The 14796-nt window shown below is 51.3% G+C and overlaps 1 long non-coding RNA gene across 1 annotated transcript in view; it reads left to right on the top strand.

Annotated features, from left to right (window-relative positions):
- The window catches only part of LOC122799772, a 694326-nt gene that overhangs the window by 14072 nt on the left and 665458 nt on the right, over nt 1-14796 (top strand). The window lies entirely within an intron of this gene.

Below are 14796 nucleotides of genomic sequence, written 5' to 3'. Positions count from 1 at the left end.
GTCCCCATACATGGATACCTCTGCTGAGGCCAACACCACATTCACACAGGGAGGGATGGCGGTGTGTAGTGCAGCAGCAGACATGTGGGTGGCAGCGGCAATGTATGTACACATATGTGTTACCCACATCAGTTCAGGCAGCTATCCATGTGCATGGGATAGCGTGTGTACACATACAGCACTGTGTCGATCAACATCCCAGCACATAGCACCTGCCAGGGCTACAGTGTATGCATGGATGTGTGATACCTGCATGCACCACACACACCCTCAACAAGCAGCCGCACAGCATACCTCGCTGGAGGACAGTGTCCACACCATGGTGATAAACATGTTGAATGTCCATATTCACACAGCTATGACAAAAGCAATGGACAGCCACCCTGCCAATACCGTCGGCCCCTGGGTGGGTCACACCCACTGCCATGTATGTGGCATACCCTGCCATATCATGCAGAGATGACCAGCAAGGCTGCATGAGCTATCACAGTCCCACATGGTGCAATGGACAAAAGGCACTCTCACTATCAACCATACACAGTAGTAATGTGGTGGCGATGCACCCTGTCATGTTACAGGTGCTGTGTGATGCTCTGCACAATGTGTGTGTGTACATGCTATGCATGGCCTTTCCTGCTAATGTGTCATGGTTACACATTGCTCCATGTCTATCACATAATGCAACACAGGTGAGCTGGGCAAGTTGTCCAGCACCGTACAGTGCTGTGTGGAAGTACATGGCACAACACATGCATGTGCAGGTGTCCATGTGTATGTGTACAGTGCCGCTGCTGACGCTCACAATGGACACAGACGGATGTGTACTGACATATACACAGCCGCACAGGTGAACAGTAGCACAGACGCCACATGGGGACATATGCCAACTGATATGGACATAGGTGCAGCCAGGTACACATGTCCATGGCAGGCTAACATCTACATGGTGCGTGCACAGTGTGATGGGGTGGCACACAGATATGATGTGACACCCAGTGCTCAATGGTGTGAAGCCACAACATCGGCTGTGTCACCGCCACGATGCCCTTCACAGATCACTGTGCAGATGTCGCATATGTCATAGCAATGTATTTCCAACCGTATGCCAGCACAGCAGTGTGAATGTGACCTGCCACCATCATTATGTCTTCCAGATAATGCCACGCTCCCGGCTTCCACCATTTAGCCGACAGGAGGAGGAGGTCATCATACCATATCTGCAGAGTAACTACAACGCCTGTTTAGCCATGTGCCACAGCAGGCACAAGAACGGCAGGAGATGTGGGAGGAGTTGTGCAGGAGGGTGAACAGCGGGCGGAACCAACCGCAGCTACCAACAACCGCAGGCACTGCACAGACCTGATCCGCATGCAAGACAGCTGCCGCTGCAATCGCCAGGCAACAACGCGGGACAGGTGGTGGGCCACCAACACAGCCCCCACTCACAGCTACGGAGGAGCTCCTGGCCAGTCTGGGGACACCCACGGAACAACACGCAGAACCACTTAAGCGCCCATCGTGGAGGTGGGTGTCTCCCCGAGCTATGAGCCTGGAGCCGCATGGTAAGTCAGTGTTGCATGTTTGTATGATAGGCGACGTGGGTGTCATAGTACAACACATGATATAGCAATACATGCCAGGTATATGGCCACACAAGATGCAAACCATTGTATGCTATGTTGTGTTAGCAGACATGTGCATAGCACATGCAACCACACACATGCATGATGTGTCATGCACAGTGCTGACCGTGGAGATAGTAATGGCTAATGTGTATACCTTTGTGTAATGCCTTTACAGGTATCGCCTGGCGGTCGCAAGGACAAGGGTCTGTTGCAGGTAAGTCTGTTGCTAGTCAAACGCATGTTCTGCTGTATTGATATTCCCCATGTGTCTAGGCATGACATGCTCACCTGTGTGTGCCCCCGCCACGGTATACAGCTCGCACCACCCGACATACACACCACCCATGTACAGTAGATACACCCGCTATCAGAGTGGTATGACACCACACAACCAATTGGTGTGTTACGTGCATTCAGCTATGCATACAATGGTGTAGGTGTTACACAATGGCTGCATGTGTAGTATGCATTGGTATGCCAGTGCAGTATGGACACAGTACCACAGAGTGAGCTGTGATCTGGCCAGAGCACAGGTGTTACCAATGTGACCCATGCCGCTGCATCGGTGCACATCGCTAGACATGGCGCATGCCATGTCCCATGCACGCGGATGTCTGGCTGCAGCATTGTCACACCATGATATGACCTATGCACAACATAGCAGACATACACACTGTCAGCATATCCAGAGAATGTGACACGCCACACTAGTATGGGTGTATGTCACATGGGCCACCACAGGGCCGTGGTGCACGATGTCTACCACACACAATTGTCAATGAGTCAGACAGACAAGGCCATGGTTGATACCTACAGGCATGTTGCCACACAGCACATCCACAGTGGGTACTCACCATTGCACCCTGTACACACATAGTGGGTTCATCAATGTAGTGGACCCCTGGACATCTGATGTAGTACACCAGTGACATGAAATTCCTCTCCACAGCTACTACAGGTGCCTCCAATGTCCACCATATATGTGCTGCTGAGCAGCTGAACTGACTTACAGACATGGCAATGTAATGCGCCCAGGTCACGATCGCACAGACACATAGCTGTGTCCTGCTACTGTGCAGTGGCACAGAGCCCGCACCACACACCGCATAGCTATGCACACAGCTCACAGCAACGCACCTGCACAGACATCACTGTTACACATACATTGTATCTGTACACTGTACACATAACACTGCACCATGACAGCCATTGTGATGTGGTGCATGCGGTGGGACACCATCTTCACATGTCCACATGATACCGCACATGTTTGCGGTGTACATTACATAGTGTCGGCAGCCATGTGTACTCTCAACTCGCCCGCGGCCACACGGTGTATCATGCTGATGCATGCAAACTACCATGAATGTGTGTACTGCATGCCTACTAAATGACACCTGCCTGTTGTAATTGTCCCCACCAGGGCAGTGTACATACTGCCACTATGAATGTCTGGTCTGCATTCACTGGTCTGTGTTGTGTGAATGCTGCATGCCACCTGCATTATCACATGCATGCTGTGTGTGTGTGTGTGTGTGTGTGTGTGTGTGTGTGTGTGTGTGTGTGTGTGTGTGTGTGTGTGTGTGTGTGTGTGTGTGTGTGTGTGTGTGTGTGTGTGTGTCTGTATTGTAACCGATGGTATGTCTTTGTATTGACAGGTGCTGTAGGTGCTGCCCTCCCGCGTCAATCTGATGCTAGTGTCCCCACAGAAACTAGTGGTGATGAGCATGTGCATGAGGCACAGGCAGGGTCGCCACAGGCAGAGTCTGTGCCACTGGAGAACATCACACATACGCCCCTTTCATCCCCGCGACACGGTTCAGATGCCGACACATACCCCAACACCGCTGCCCATAGATGACGGTCAGTCAGCGCCTGTTGTCCCCGAAAGCAGGAATGTGTGGTGGCTGCAGAAGGTGTGGGTACACACGATGTTGCCAGTGTAAGGACTGGTGCAGTGCCACGCAGGCATGTGGCAGGTGCTGCCCGTAGGGGAGCACCGCTAGACATACACCTGCCGCATATGGTGCAGCAGCTGGTATAACCAGACGATGTTCCAGACTGTAATGGCGGCGCAGGCACGCGTCTAACGGCAGAACCAGGAAGGGCAGAGGCTGCAGAGGTCCGCAATCCGCACTCTAAATGACAGCATCCAGGCATTGGCGAATGCACAACAGCATCTTGCCGATGTTCTGATAGGAGATTGGGCGACATGGCTGGTCTCCTCGACCGAGGCTTGGCCATCCTTGAGCGGCGCAGTCCGTGCAGGAACACCAGGTAGGGTGAGGCATAGGGCACGGGGGCGTGCCAGCAACACCACCTGCTGCAGGTCAGCGCAGCGCGCCACCTCCCATGCCCACACAGACAGTGATGGTAGCAGTAGCACTGCAGCTGCTACTACACCATCCACACCAGGACAGAGCAGGCCACGCGGACGCGGCCCTGGACGCCCCCGTCAGGCACGCTTCCAGCGGACATGTGACATCGGAGAGTGGACAGTCTGTACCTCCACCCGGTCGCGTCTGCGCACCCCAGGCAGGCGCTGGTCACTTCGCCGGCAGACACAGTGAGCCGTAACACCTGCACTGTACAGTCAGGGGCTGCCAAGCATACCCCGTAGGCATCACAGATGACTGAACTGTGTACACACACACCCACACACAGCAGACACAACTGTAGGGCTCCACCACACCCACATGCAATCTACATAGTCATGCCCACTCAATGCACTGGCCCTTACACACACACATGATGTCATCCATTGGTACAGCCCATGCCTGTGGCACACATATCACCCTGTGCATATGATTAAGTCTCTGCCGCGATAACTGTGAGCCACACCATCAATGCACGGTTAAGCTAACATATTATGATGCACAGGGTGGACACGATAGTGAGAGGTGTATGTGATACCTGTGTCCGCATAGTACGGCTGTGTATGTTGTGGTGTGTGTGTATGGCTGGTGACAGGTGTGTATGTGATGTGGGTTGTGCACGGACATCATGCAGCAGACATACCATGCAGGACAGGTGCAGCATTCATTGATATGTGTACACAGTATGTGTGGTGGTTACATGTGTAGCACCATGTCGGTGCAGTTAACCCGCATGATACTGATGGTGTACTTGCACGCGCCTACTGGGAGCACTGTAATTAGTTCCCCACGTAGTCGTGGGGTACCCACAGGCATGTCTGGCAAAATCAGCATAGCACAGTTACCCACATCCGGCATGGACCCCTACACAGGTACATAGGCACACATGAACGTAACAGGATATGTGCCCTACGACATGTGTGGACCTAGCATGACTGTGTGTGGCATCTAACACCCTCAGGATGGGGATGCCATATCCATCAGTCCCCAGTCCCTGGTCTAGCAGTGACACACAGAGGTTGACTGGCGATAACTATCGCCACACATCCACACGCCATTAGCAGTCCTGGACAAAGGCAGTCAGGGCCTTTCCTTCACATGGCCTGGCACTCCTCCCCGTGTTGTAGGGGTGTCTGGCCGCTACCCTGTTCCCCAGCACGCCCCACTCATCTTTGAGTTGAGGTGTCTGACAGTCGCTTCTGTGCCCGTGGTTTGCATGGGGCCTGGGAGGTGGAATGTGCCCATGTCACCCAGGTCAGACATGGCCGCGGTATGTCAGGCACAGATCACCACGGAGCAGCTGTGCTGTGAAGATCCACAGCCGGTGTCCCCTTGGCCGCAGCTTGTGACACATGTCCCAGCACCGCCATCCCCGCCTTGTGGAACGCTTATGTCCTTCCGAAAGTGCTGCAGGCGCCAGGTTAGCTACAGGCCACATGTGCCATTGTACGCAGTCATTGCACTGGTGTGTGATGTGTACAGGGGTACAATGAACACCCCTGATGTGGTTGCCATTCCATCCAGACCAGGAGGCCACAATGGAATGTCTTCACACCCACATTGCCATTGTGTGTGTTGACAGAGGTTGCCGACAGGTGTGGTAGCCATTTTCCTGAACATGTCCACCATCTTTAATGGCTGCACTCACCTACATGTGACATTGGGACTAACATGTCCTTCACACTGGGTAGGGCTGCACCTTCTCTGGCATTTAGTAGCAGGCCATGGCTCTGGCACCAGTCATCCATGTCTATGACGTCCTAGGTGGATGTTCGTGTAACATGGGGTGTTGGGTATGTTGGCCGGTGCGTAGTCATCTGCATACCTTGTCTGCTACAATCCCCCTATGATTGCATGCACATTGGAAGGTCGGATGCCATATGGCAGGGGGCACAGGAGTGAGCCCTGTGGGCCTCCACTGGGTCCAGATATGAGTGTGACAAGGCACCTTGAGCACCAACCCTGTGTGGTGTGACCTCCAACCTGTCTGAGAAGCATCGGGTGACATATGTCCCCACATGTATGCTGGCGAGCCTTTCCATGGGTCCCATGTGTAGTGTGCTCTGAACGCTCCACCAGGTCATGGTACTGTGTGCAAACCCACGATCCCCATCAATGGCCTTGGTGACCACTCCAGACTGGACGAGCAGGTTCGGGAGGCAGGATCCGCCTTGACTATGTAGTTGTGGGTATGTTCCGCATTGGCTGTACACCGCTATCTGTAACCATGACCACCTGTATGGACCTCCACACAGCTTTGCAGACAACACTTGTCAAGCCGTGATAGGGTGTGGCTGTTGACAGTCCATAGGAGCACTACCCTGCCATAGTCGCAGCACAAATGCCATATGTCATCCCTTGTGGACATACCCTATAGTAAGGCTAACATGACACAGTGGTCGCATGTGTGGACCGAGCGCCTCAAAGAGGATGGGTAGCACACAGCCAGGGACACCATCCGTGCCCATTGCTGACGTCTCAAACGCCATAGAGATATGGGATCACTCCAGGCCATATGACATGTTTGGGAGGATACTCTCTGGTGGGATGGATATGTTCCCTGTTGGGGATGTATGCATGGAACATGTCCTGTGGTATGCAGACAATGTCTGTGGGTGCAGTGACTGTTGTACCATTCTGGACCATTTCCAGGCAAGTCTGTGTGCCCCCAACCATGTCCTTACCACAGTTAGGGAAGGCCCTGTGGTTGTCTCATGTGCCCTCTGCAGTACCACTCCCACGAGCGGACCTGGATGATGGTATGTGGGGCCGTATGGTGACGCCGGTATGAATGGGTGATGGTTTCCCTGGTACTGTCATTGCCCTGCCATGTAGTAGCTCCAACTGTTGATGTACAGGTAGTCAGTGGCTGCGTCCACCACACCATGTGCCTACCTGTGGTGGACAAGGTCCTGATGTCATCATGTTTGCCTGTTGCAGACATGCATGTGGGTGGTCGGGGAAGGCATTCGCTAGGGCGTTTGCCGGTCTGGCCTCTGTTCAACATTGGCATGGAGGACTTGTAGGGTACCACACCGGTCGTATGATGTGTGTGGTTTTCTGTGGAGAGGTCATCACTGAGGTCCCCCATGCTGGTGTTGGTTACAGTGAGTGGATGACCAGTGGATCCACTATACGGTCTTGCATCACCATTGAGGGCTGTACATCCTGTGTGGGGCATATCCTCACCATGCGTGATGGGCAGAACTGTCAGACATCCCCCCCTAGTATGTATGGTGCATGGCTGTTTAACAGTGGCCAGGTGTGTGAACACCTGGGACTGCTGGCGTACTGTGTTGTGCCATGGGTAATGTTCCCAGGCTATGTATGGGTGGTTCATGTCACCCAATACGGTGCTGTTGTGAGAGCATGCCCACTCACCAGTGTCCTCAGGACATCTGTGAAGGTATCCTGTGTTTGGGAGGGTTGTCTGTAGCATGCAACAAACTGTAGGCCAGTCCTACACATGGTTAATTGCACCTAGATATTCCCCGCAGCAACAACAACGCCTGTGGCATGACCGGTTGTTGTGTGGCCGGACACACAGGATGGTCCGCGATTCCGCCACCCATGCCGCCGCACCATGTGTATGCATGTCTGATCTGTGCCGACTCTAAGTGTCTGAGCATGCCCAGTAGGCAGCTGTGTAGATAGACACACAGCACAGTGCACACCGCCGCCGCCTGCAGTTATACCCCGGTGCATGCCTGTATCCCCTACGCGAACGGCCACGCCTGTGGCATGGCCAGGTTTCTGTTGTGTGGCTGGACACACACGACGGTCCACATTACGCCACCCATGCCGCCGCGAACATGTGTATGCATGTCTGCCCTGTGCCGAAGTCTAAGTGTCTGAGCATGCCCAGTATGCAGTGATGTACTGATCAGTAGTTACTTGTTATTCTCGACTGCAGCACTAACGCAGTTAGTGTACGGCGCACCTTGGGATGGTAACAGACTGCGCGACTCTGTCCTAACACCCGATCGGGCGCATTGCCTCTGCAAATGATACCACTCACGAGGGGTATGCCTCCTGACAGCTTCTGCTCAGTAAACTCGTAGCTGCTCTGTAAATGCTTCATACTGTAGTGTGTTCATGTAGATAGGCGAGGTTCGCCCCCGCCCCTTCCGTGTGTGTGTGTGTGTGTGTGTGTGTGTGTGTGTGTGTGTGTGTGTGTGTGTGTTTCCAGCTGCCTCTGCGACTGATTATGCTTTTAGACGCCCGCAACACATGCCTTGGCTATTGCCAACTATTGTCTTATGGTGACGCCAGCAGCCTACAAGTATGCCTGTGACAGCTTCTGTTTAGCAAACTCGTAGCTGCTCTGTAAATGCTTCATACAGTAGTGTGTTCATGTAGATAGTCGTAGGTTCGCCCCCGCCCCTTCCGTGTGTGTCTGTGTGTGTGTGTGTGTTTCCAGCTGCCTCTGCGACTGATTATGCTTTTAGACGCCCGCAACACATGCCTTGGCTATTGCCAACTATTGTCTTATGGGTGACGCCAGCAGCCTACAAGTATGCCTGTGACAGCTTCTGTTTAGCAAACTCGTAGCTGCTCTGTAAATGCTTCATACAGTAGTGTGTTCATGTAGATAGTCGAGGTTCGCCCCCGCCCCTTCCGTGTGTGTGTCTCTGTGTGTGTGTGTGTTTCCAGCTGCCTCTGCGACTGATTATGCTTTTAGACGCCCGCAACACATGCCTTGGCTATTGCCAACTATTGTCTTATGGTGACGCCAGCAGCCTACAAGTATGCCTGTGACAGCTTCTGTTTAGCAAACTCGTAGCTGCTCTGTAAATGCTTCATACAGTAGTGTGTTCATGTAGATAGTCGTAGGTTCGCCCCCGCCCTTCCGTGTGTGTGTCTCTGTGTGTGTGTGTGTTTCCAGCTGCCTCTGCGACTGATTATGCTTTTAGACGCCCGCAACACATGCCTTGGCTATTGCCAACTATTGTCTTATGCGGTGACGCCAGCAGCCTACAAGTATGCCTGTGACAGCTTCTGTTTAGCAAACTCGGTAGCGCTGCTCTGTAAATGCTTCATACAGTAGTGTGTATCATGTAGATAGTCGTAGGTTCGCCCCCGCCCCTTCCGTGTGTGTGTCTCTGTGTGTGTGTGTGTTTCCAGCTGCCTCTGCGACTGATTATGCTTTTAGACGCCCGCAACACATGCCTTGGCTATTGCCAACTATTGTCTTATGCGGGTGACGCCAGCAGCCTACAAGTATGCCTGTGACAGCTTCTGTTTAGCAAACTCGGTAGCTGCTCTGTAAATGCTTCATACAGTAGTGTGTATCATGTAGATAGTCGTAGGTTCGCCCCCGCCCCTTCCGTGTGTGTGTCTCTGTGTGTGTGTGTGTTTCCAGCTGCCTCTGCGACTGATTATGCTTTTAGACGCCCGCAACACATGCCTTGGCTATTGCCAACTATTGTCTTATGGGTGACGCCAGCAGCCTACAAGTATGCCTGTGACAGCTTCTGTTTAGCAAACTCGTAGCTGCTCTGTAAATGCTTCATACAGTCGTGTGTGCATGTAGATAGACGTAGATTCGCCCCCCGCCCCTCCCGTGTGTGTGTGTGTTTCCAGCTGCCGCTGCGACTGATTATGCTTTTAGACGCCCGCAACACATGCCTTGGCTATTTCCAAATATTGTCTTGGGTGGCGCCAGCAGCCTACATGTATGCCTCTGACAGCCACGCCAGTTAACTCGGTAGCTGCTGTGTAAATGATTCATACTGTACTGAGTTCATGTAAATAGGCTTAGGTTCATCTCCGCCCCTTCCGTGTGTGTGTGTTTCCGCTGCTTTCGACAATACAACTGAATAAGCAAATTGTTAAAGTGTTCACAATCAACAGTGTGATATTTAAAATCATGTTAAGACTCACATTGTTGATTGTGAACATTCTTAGACATAGCATATTTCCTGCACACGCTAGGAAACAACGAAAACGCTGCATGTTTTAATGAACTGTTCAAATGTTACTAAGACTTGTGTTGTGTCGAACCACGGGACTATTCTTGCTGCAGGTTGCCGGTTTGTTTGTGTTTCATAGTACAATATCATGTAATACGGTGTTCATAGTATGCTTTCTGTGATGTTGACATGTGTGTGTTTCTGCTAGCAGTACGCCTCTGCTTTCTATGCTGTGGCTACATCTCCATTGCTCGCATAGAAAGTGACAAATGGAAGTGTAAGGGTGGACATTTAAAGCCTGGATACTTCCATGTTATGTGTAAGTCTCACGGGCCAACGGGTGATAGCGATACATGTCTATGAAGTACCTTTGGATACCATATGCACCTGTCGTGGACTAAATGTTTATGTTGACTGTTCCATCTACCTATGTGTGACATGGTTTGTGGCCATAGGGTGCCAGCAAGTCTTCCCTGTTCATTGGGTGTTTGCCATGGTGTATTGACATCAATCCTATTAATTCACCGAAGGATGTCTTTCTTTGGTGTCAACGCCATAGTTTGACCATCCTATGTCATTCCCAGCAGACGGGAGATTGTGCCATTGGTATCTTTACACAGGTGACCCATCTGTTCCACTGTATGGAAGCCGCAGGATCCCCATAGATGTGCTGGCACATGGAGTGTTGTGTACGCCGTATCTGCCCAGCGGTCTTTCTTTGAATGGGGAGTGTGTACTGTACACCGTGATCTGTATTCCCTGGGTTATGCCTTGCAACAGCTGTGGATTCCCCAGGTTTGCAGCTATGGGTGCCATCTTGGCCGTGACGCTTGTCCATCCATGGGAACTGCCTACTGGACACTAGTATCGGGCTGTCAACATTTCACAGCTGCATTCTCCATTTCCGTGGATGATCGGTATTAGTATTGCGGAGTAACGCGATATGCCATGGCCACGCCCCGCACACGGGCGGACGATGAATCATCTGCCAATCCACACCGACACCCATATTTGCATACCCACGCATCCCATGTCTGCAACCCTCGACAGTACCCCTTGCACACCCTTCATGTGCGGAAATGGGATGTGAACGACGCGTATGGATGCAGCAGCCTGGGGAGTCCTATTCATATGTCCTGCATTTCATGGACGGCTGTCATCACCCTTGAAGACACTTGTGGTGCATATATCTACCTGTGCCGTAGTCACGGCTGTCACCTCTTCCGTTCACACTATGTTGCTCACACTCACTTAAGGAGTAATTTTGGGTCCTGCAATGGACACCGATGTGCATATGTAAAGTTTAGGACATGTTGGACTGTGTCCATTCGCCAGTGGGTTTGACTGCCGCCGTGATGTTCCCCATTCCCGGATGTCTGTCCGCCTACCCATATTATGTAGTGCTACGTAACCCGTGGTCCTTCCACAATTTACCCATAGGGTGTTACTGTAGTCCTGCAGGTTGGCAACTGCTTTAGATAATCCTCACAGGTACCATTGTGAACTATCCGCCACTGTATTGTCAGTATAACACAGCCGGTACATGTAGAACCTATTTATTCATGACAGTATGTCGGTTATGTGTGTGAACGCCATATTTTAGCTTTAGTATGTCCTTCCTAGTTGACGCTTGTTGGTGTGCCATTAATATGTGTTCCACAGGTCGCAGGTATGTTCCGCAGAGTGGAAGCGGTGATCCCCACATACTTGATAGCACCTTCGCTGCTGTGTACGCTGGGATTCGCATGGCAGGATGGATGTCTACAGGGTGTATCTACTGCTGTTTCCATCTTTATGTCCTGTGTCATGCCCTACTACGGCTGTGTGATTCCACCAGGTTTGCTATTATGGGTGCCATCTTGTCCGTGACGCTTGTCCATCCTTGGGAAATGCCTACTGACACTGATGTAGGGCTGAACACATTTCACACATGCCTTTAGCATTACCCTATGGATGCTTTGCATCCTTACTGGGGACTAAGGCACGTCCTGTACCCGCAGCCCTCCCACGGGCGGACAACGGATTATCTGCCAAACAACACCGAGCCCCATTTTGCATACCCAGGATACCATGGCTGCAACCCCCCACGGTACGCATGACACATCCTTCATGTGTGCGGAACTGGGATATGGACGACATGTATGGACACGCAGTCTGGGGACCTCTGTTCATATGTCCTGCATGTCATGGGCAGGTATCATCAACCTTAAACACGCTGGTGGTGCATATGTCTAGCTGTGCCGTAGTCACGGTTAGTACTTTGATTGGCTGATCCCAGTGGATAACGGAGCAGACATCGTAATTTTTGGAGTCCTACAATGGACACCGATGTGCATTTGTAAAGTGTAGAACGTGGTTTGACTGTCCCCATCTGGCCAGTGGTATTGACTGCCGCTGTATGTTCCCCAGTCGTGGATGTCTGCTTGACTACCCATCGTTTGTATGACATGGCCTATCTATATCCACGCGCCAGTATGCGGAAATACAGCAAACCTTAAGGCCCTGCCCATCTTCATAAACGACATTATGGAACATATATCGGCAGAAACAGACACTGTCAAATACGATAGACTCCACAGTGAAAGGATACTGAGCTCTCTCAACTACTAACATGGGGCACCGCCGGAGTAATGGATTTCATGACATAGCCGCCCCTAATACACTTCCTTCAGAGTCGGTTTAAAGCTTAAATAATCAATAAACCTGCTCATAGTTAGGTGGACAGTGCTCCAAGTCTTGATTATAACGTGACATATACATATCAGTGTTGCATGCCTTACTTCATGGAAACAATAATACGGCAACAATGTGTTAATATATATACAATATTGGTAAATACAATCAGTATCCGGACACATAGTTGATAATTGCTGAGAGTGCACCTTAGAATGTAGTGTGTTGATCAGGTTATTGTATATCGATGTGTATAATAGTAGCATTACGATAACAAAGCATGGAATCAATAAGTACTATTTAAGCATATATTTGACAATTATGAATGTAAACGTGGAGGAGACATCCGTAACCTTCCCTGGTTCCACTGGATCACACACGCACACGCATACCTCGCATGTCCGATTGTGGGTTACGCGACGCCGCATTACGCATATCCGTAGTCCGCTTATATATGTTTACAGTGTCTGTGTGGTTACGGTTTTATGCTACTTGTGACTATTCCGTAACATATGTCTGATCCGTTGACGGACGGTGCAGAAAGCACTTACAGCTTTATATATGTAACAGTCTTTGCAGCATGGACGCTTTACGCATTATCGCACATCTATATGTTCTATAGTCATAATTCCAACGCGACTGCAGTCACGCTTTGACGCTTACTGTGACCAGTGCACGTTAGCTGTCCGCTGTCCTCACTATGCATACCCTTGGTACCTACGTACATTTACATATCACCCCCGCGACACACGCGACGCCACAGGCATCCATTCTCCTGCTGGGAAAGGTGCGGTACTGCATGTTGAACATTCCTAATTCCCTCGCCATGGCCCAGGAGGCATATGCCGCCACCACAGGGCTGTTCAGATGACAGCTGCTTATATCCCATATGCATACAGGCCTTCGATTGTCAGGGTGTTGCTGTGGTGCTTTGGGTTTGGTCTTGGCACCACTGTACGGGACTGCCCTGACCCTGTACCTAATGTTAGATGAGTCACATGGGCACGCTTTTGTCCGCGGTCCATGGTACCATGTCACGCCCCCAATTAGTCGTGAACTGCAGCGCCGATTGGCCGGTGTATCCGCTGTAGATCTCGCTATACTAATTGCACACGGTCTGATCGAATCCAACCAATTTCCATTACTAACCCTCCGTGATGTATGGCCTGTGTCGCAATATTACAAGGGTTTAACATTGCGCGACGACTTTCACTGAGCCACAGACATGTCCGCTGTTTTGTTTGGCCCGGTTCCGCTGTGCTACACACATTTAACATGGCGTAACAGGTTGAATAGCTCAGACACGAGGACATCGGGTTGTCCGTCGCTGTCTATTATTGAATGTCTCTGTGGAGTTTGTTTCACAAAGCCACACATTGTCGGCATTGTTAACGGACATCTCGCAAGAGTACGCCCGCGACCGCTGGTGACGATGTCTGCCTTTGGCCGCTTAACAGGCATTATGCTGTGCCATTATGTCTGGGGATATATGGTTTCCTTCCTTACATAGATGATGTGCCATACTAGCAATGACCCTAGCGATGACCCGCATCTGGGTGTGGGTACTGCTGTATTACCCACGGGAAGAGTGGCCTTAGGGTAAGTGGTGACCTAGGCAGAAGTTGCCACCGATACATCACCCGCTACCCTCCTGGTCTACCTACACCAAATAGAGTCTGGAAAGGTGCCCCGAGTAGAGCAACACCCTAGACGGCTACCTACTTGGCCTATGCCTAAGGCCGGCTATGTGTGTGGTCCCTTGGGCATCGGACTCGAACGTACACGCCTGCCGTGGGTATGTCCAGCATTACCCACATCCAGCCCCAAGGCAGTCAACACAGCATCCATGGGTCCACATGGTGTCCCAGCTGTGTACTCCAGGAACTCTATGGGGAATTTAACCCACACTTAGGACAGCTGTTTAATCCTAGCCTCACCTCAGGATAATGCATCTGAGTAGTAGCACAGGGCTTACTGTAGTCACACTCCACATAGATGGTGCCTCCACTGACCCTGGTTATTACCATACCATTAGTTTGACAAGCCTTATCTGCAAAGCCATGGAGATGGATCATAATGGGACACATAGATAAAGACATAGGGGACCCGTGATACTTTGGATACAACCCAGTTTAGCTTGGTCATAGTCAGATCATGCCCTTTACACGTGTTTCACTTTGTAGAATCAGTCACCAAGGCCATTGCTGAGGG

This window comes from Protopterus annectens, chromosome 4.part0 (genome assembly GCF_019279795.1).
Source record: "Protopterus annectens isolate FY-2018-M chromosome 4.part0, PAN1.0, whole genome shotgun sequence".
Taxonomy (NCBI): domain Eukaryota; kingdom Metazoa; phylum Chordata; order Ceratodontiformes; family Protopteridae; genus Protopterus; species Protopterus annectens.
The sequence above is the reverse complement of the archived record's forward strand: the minus strand, read 5'-3'. Positions and strand labels throughout refer to the sequence as shown.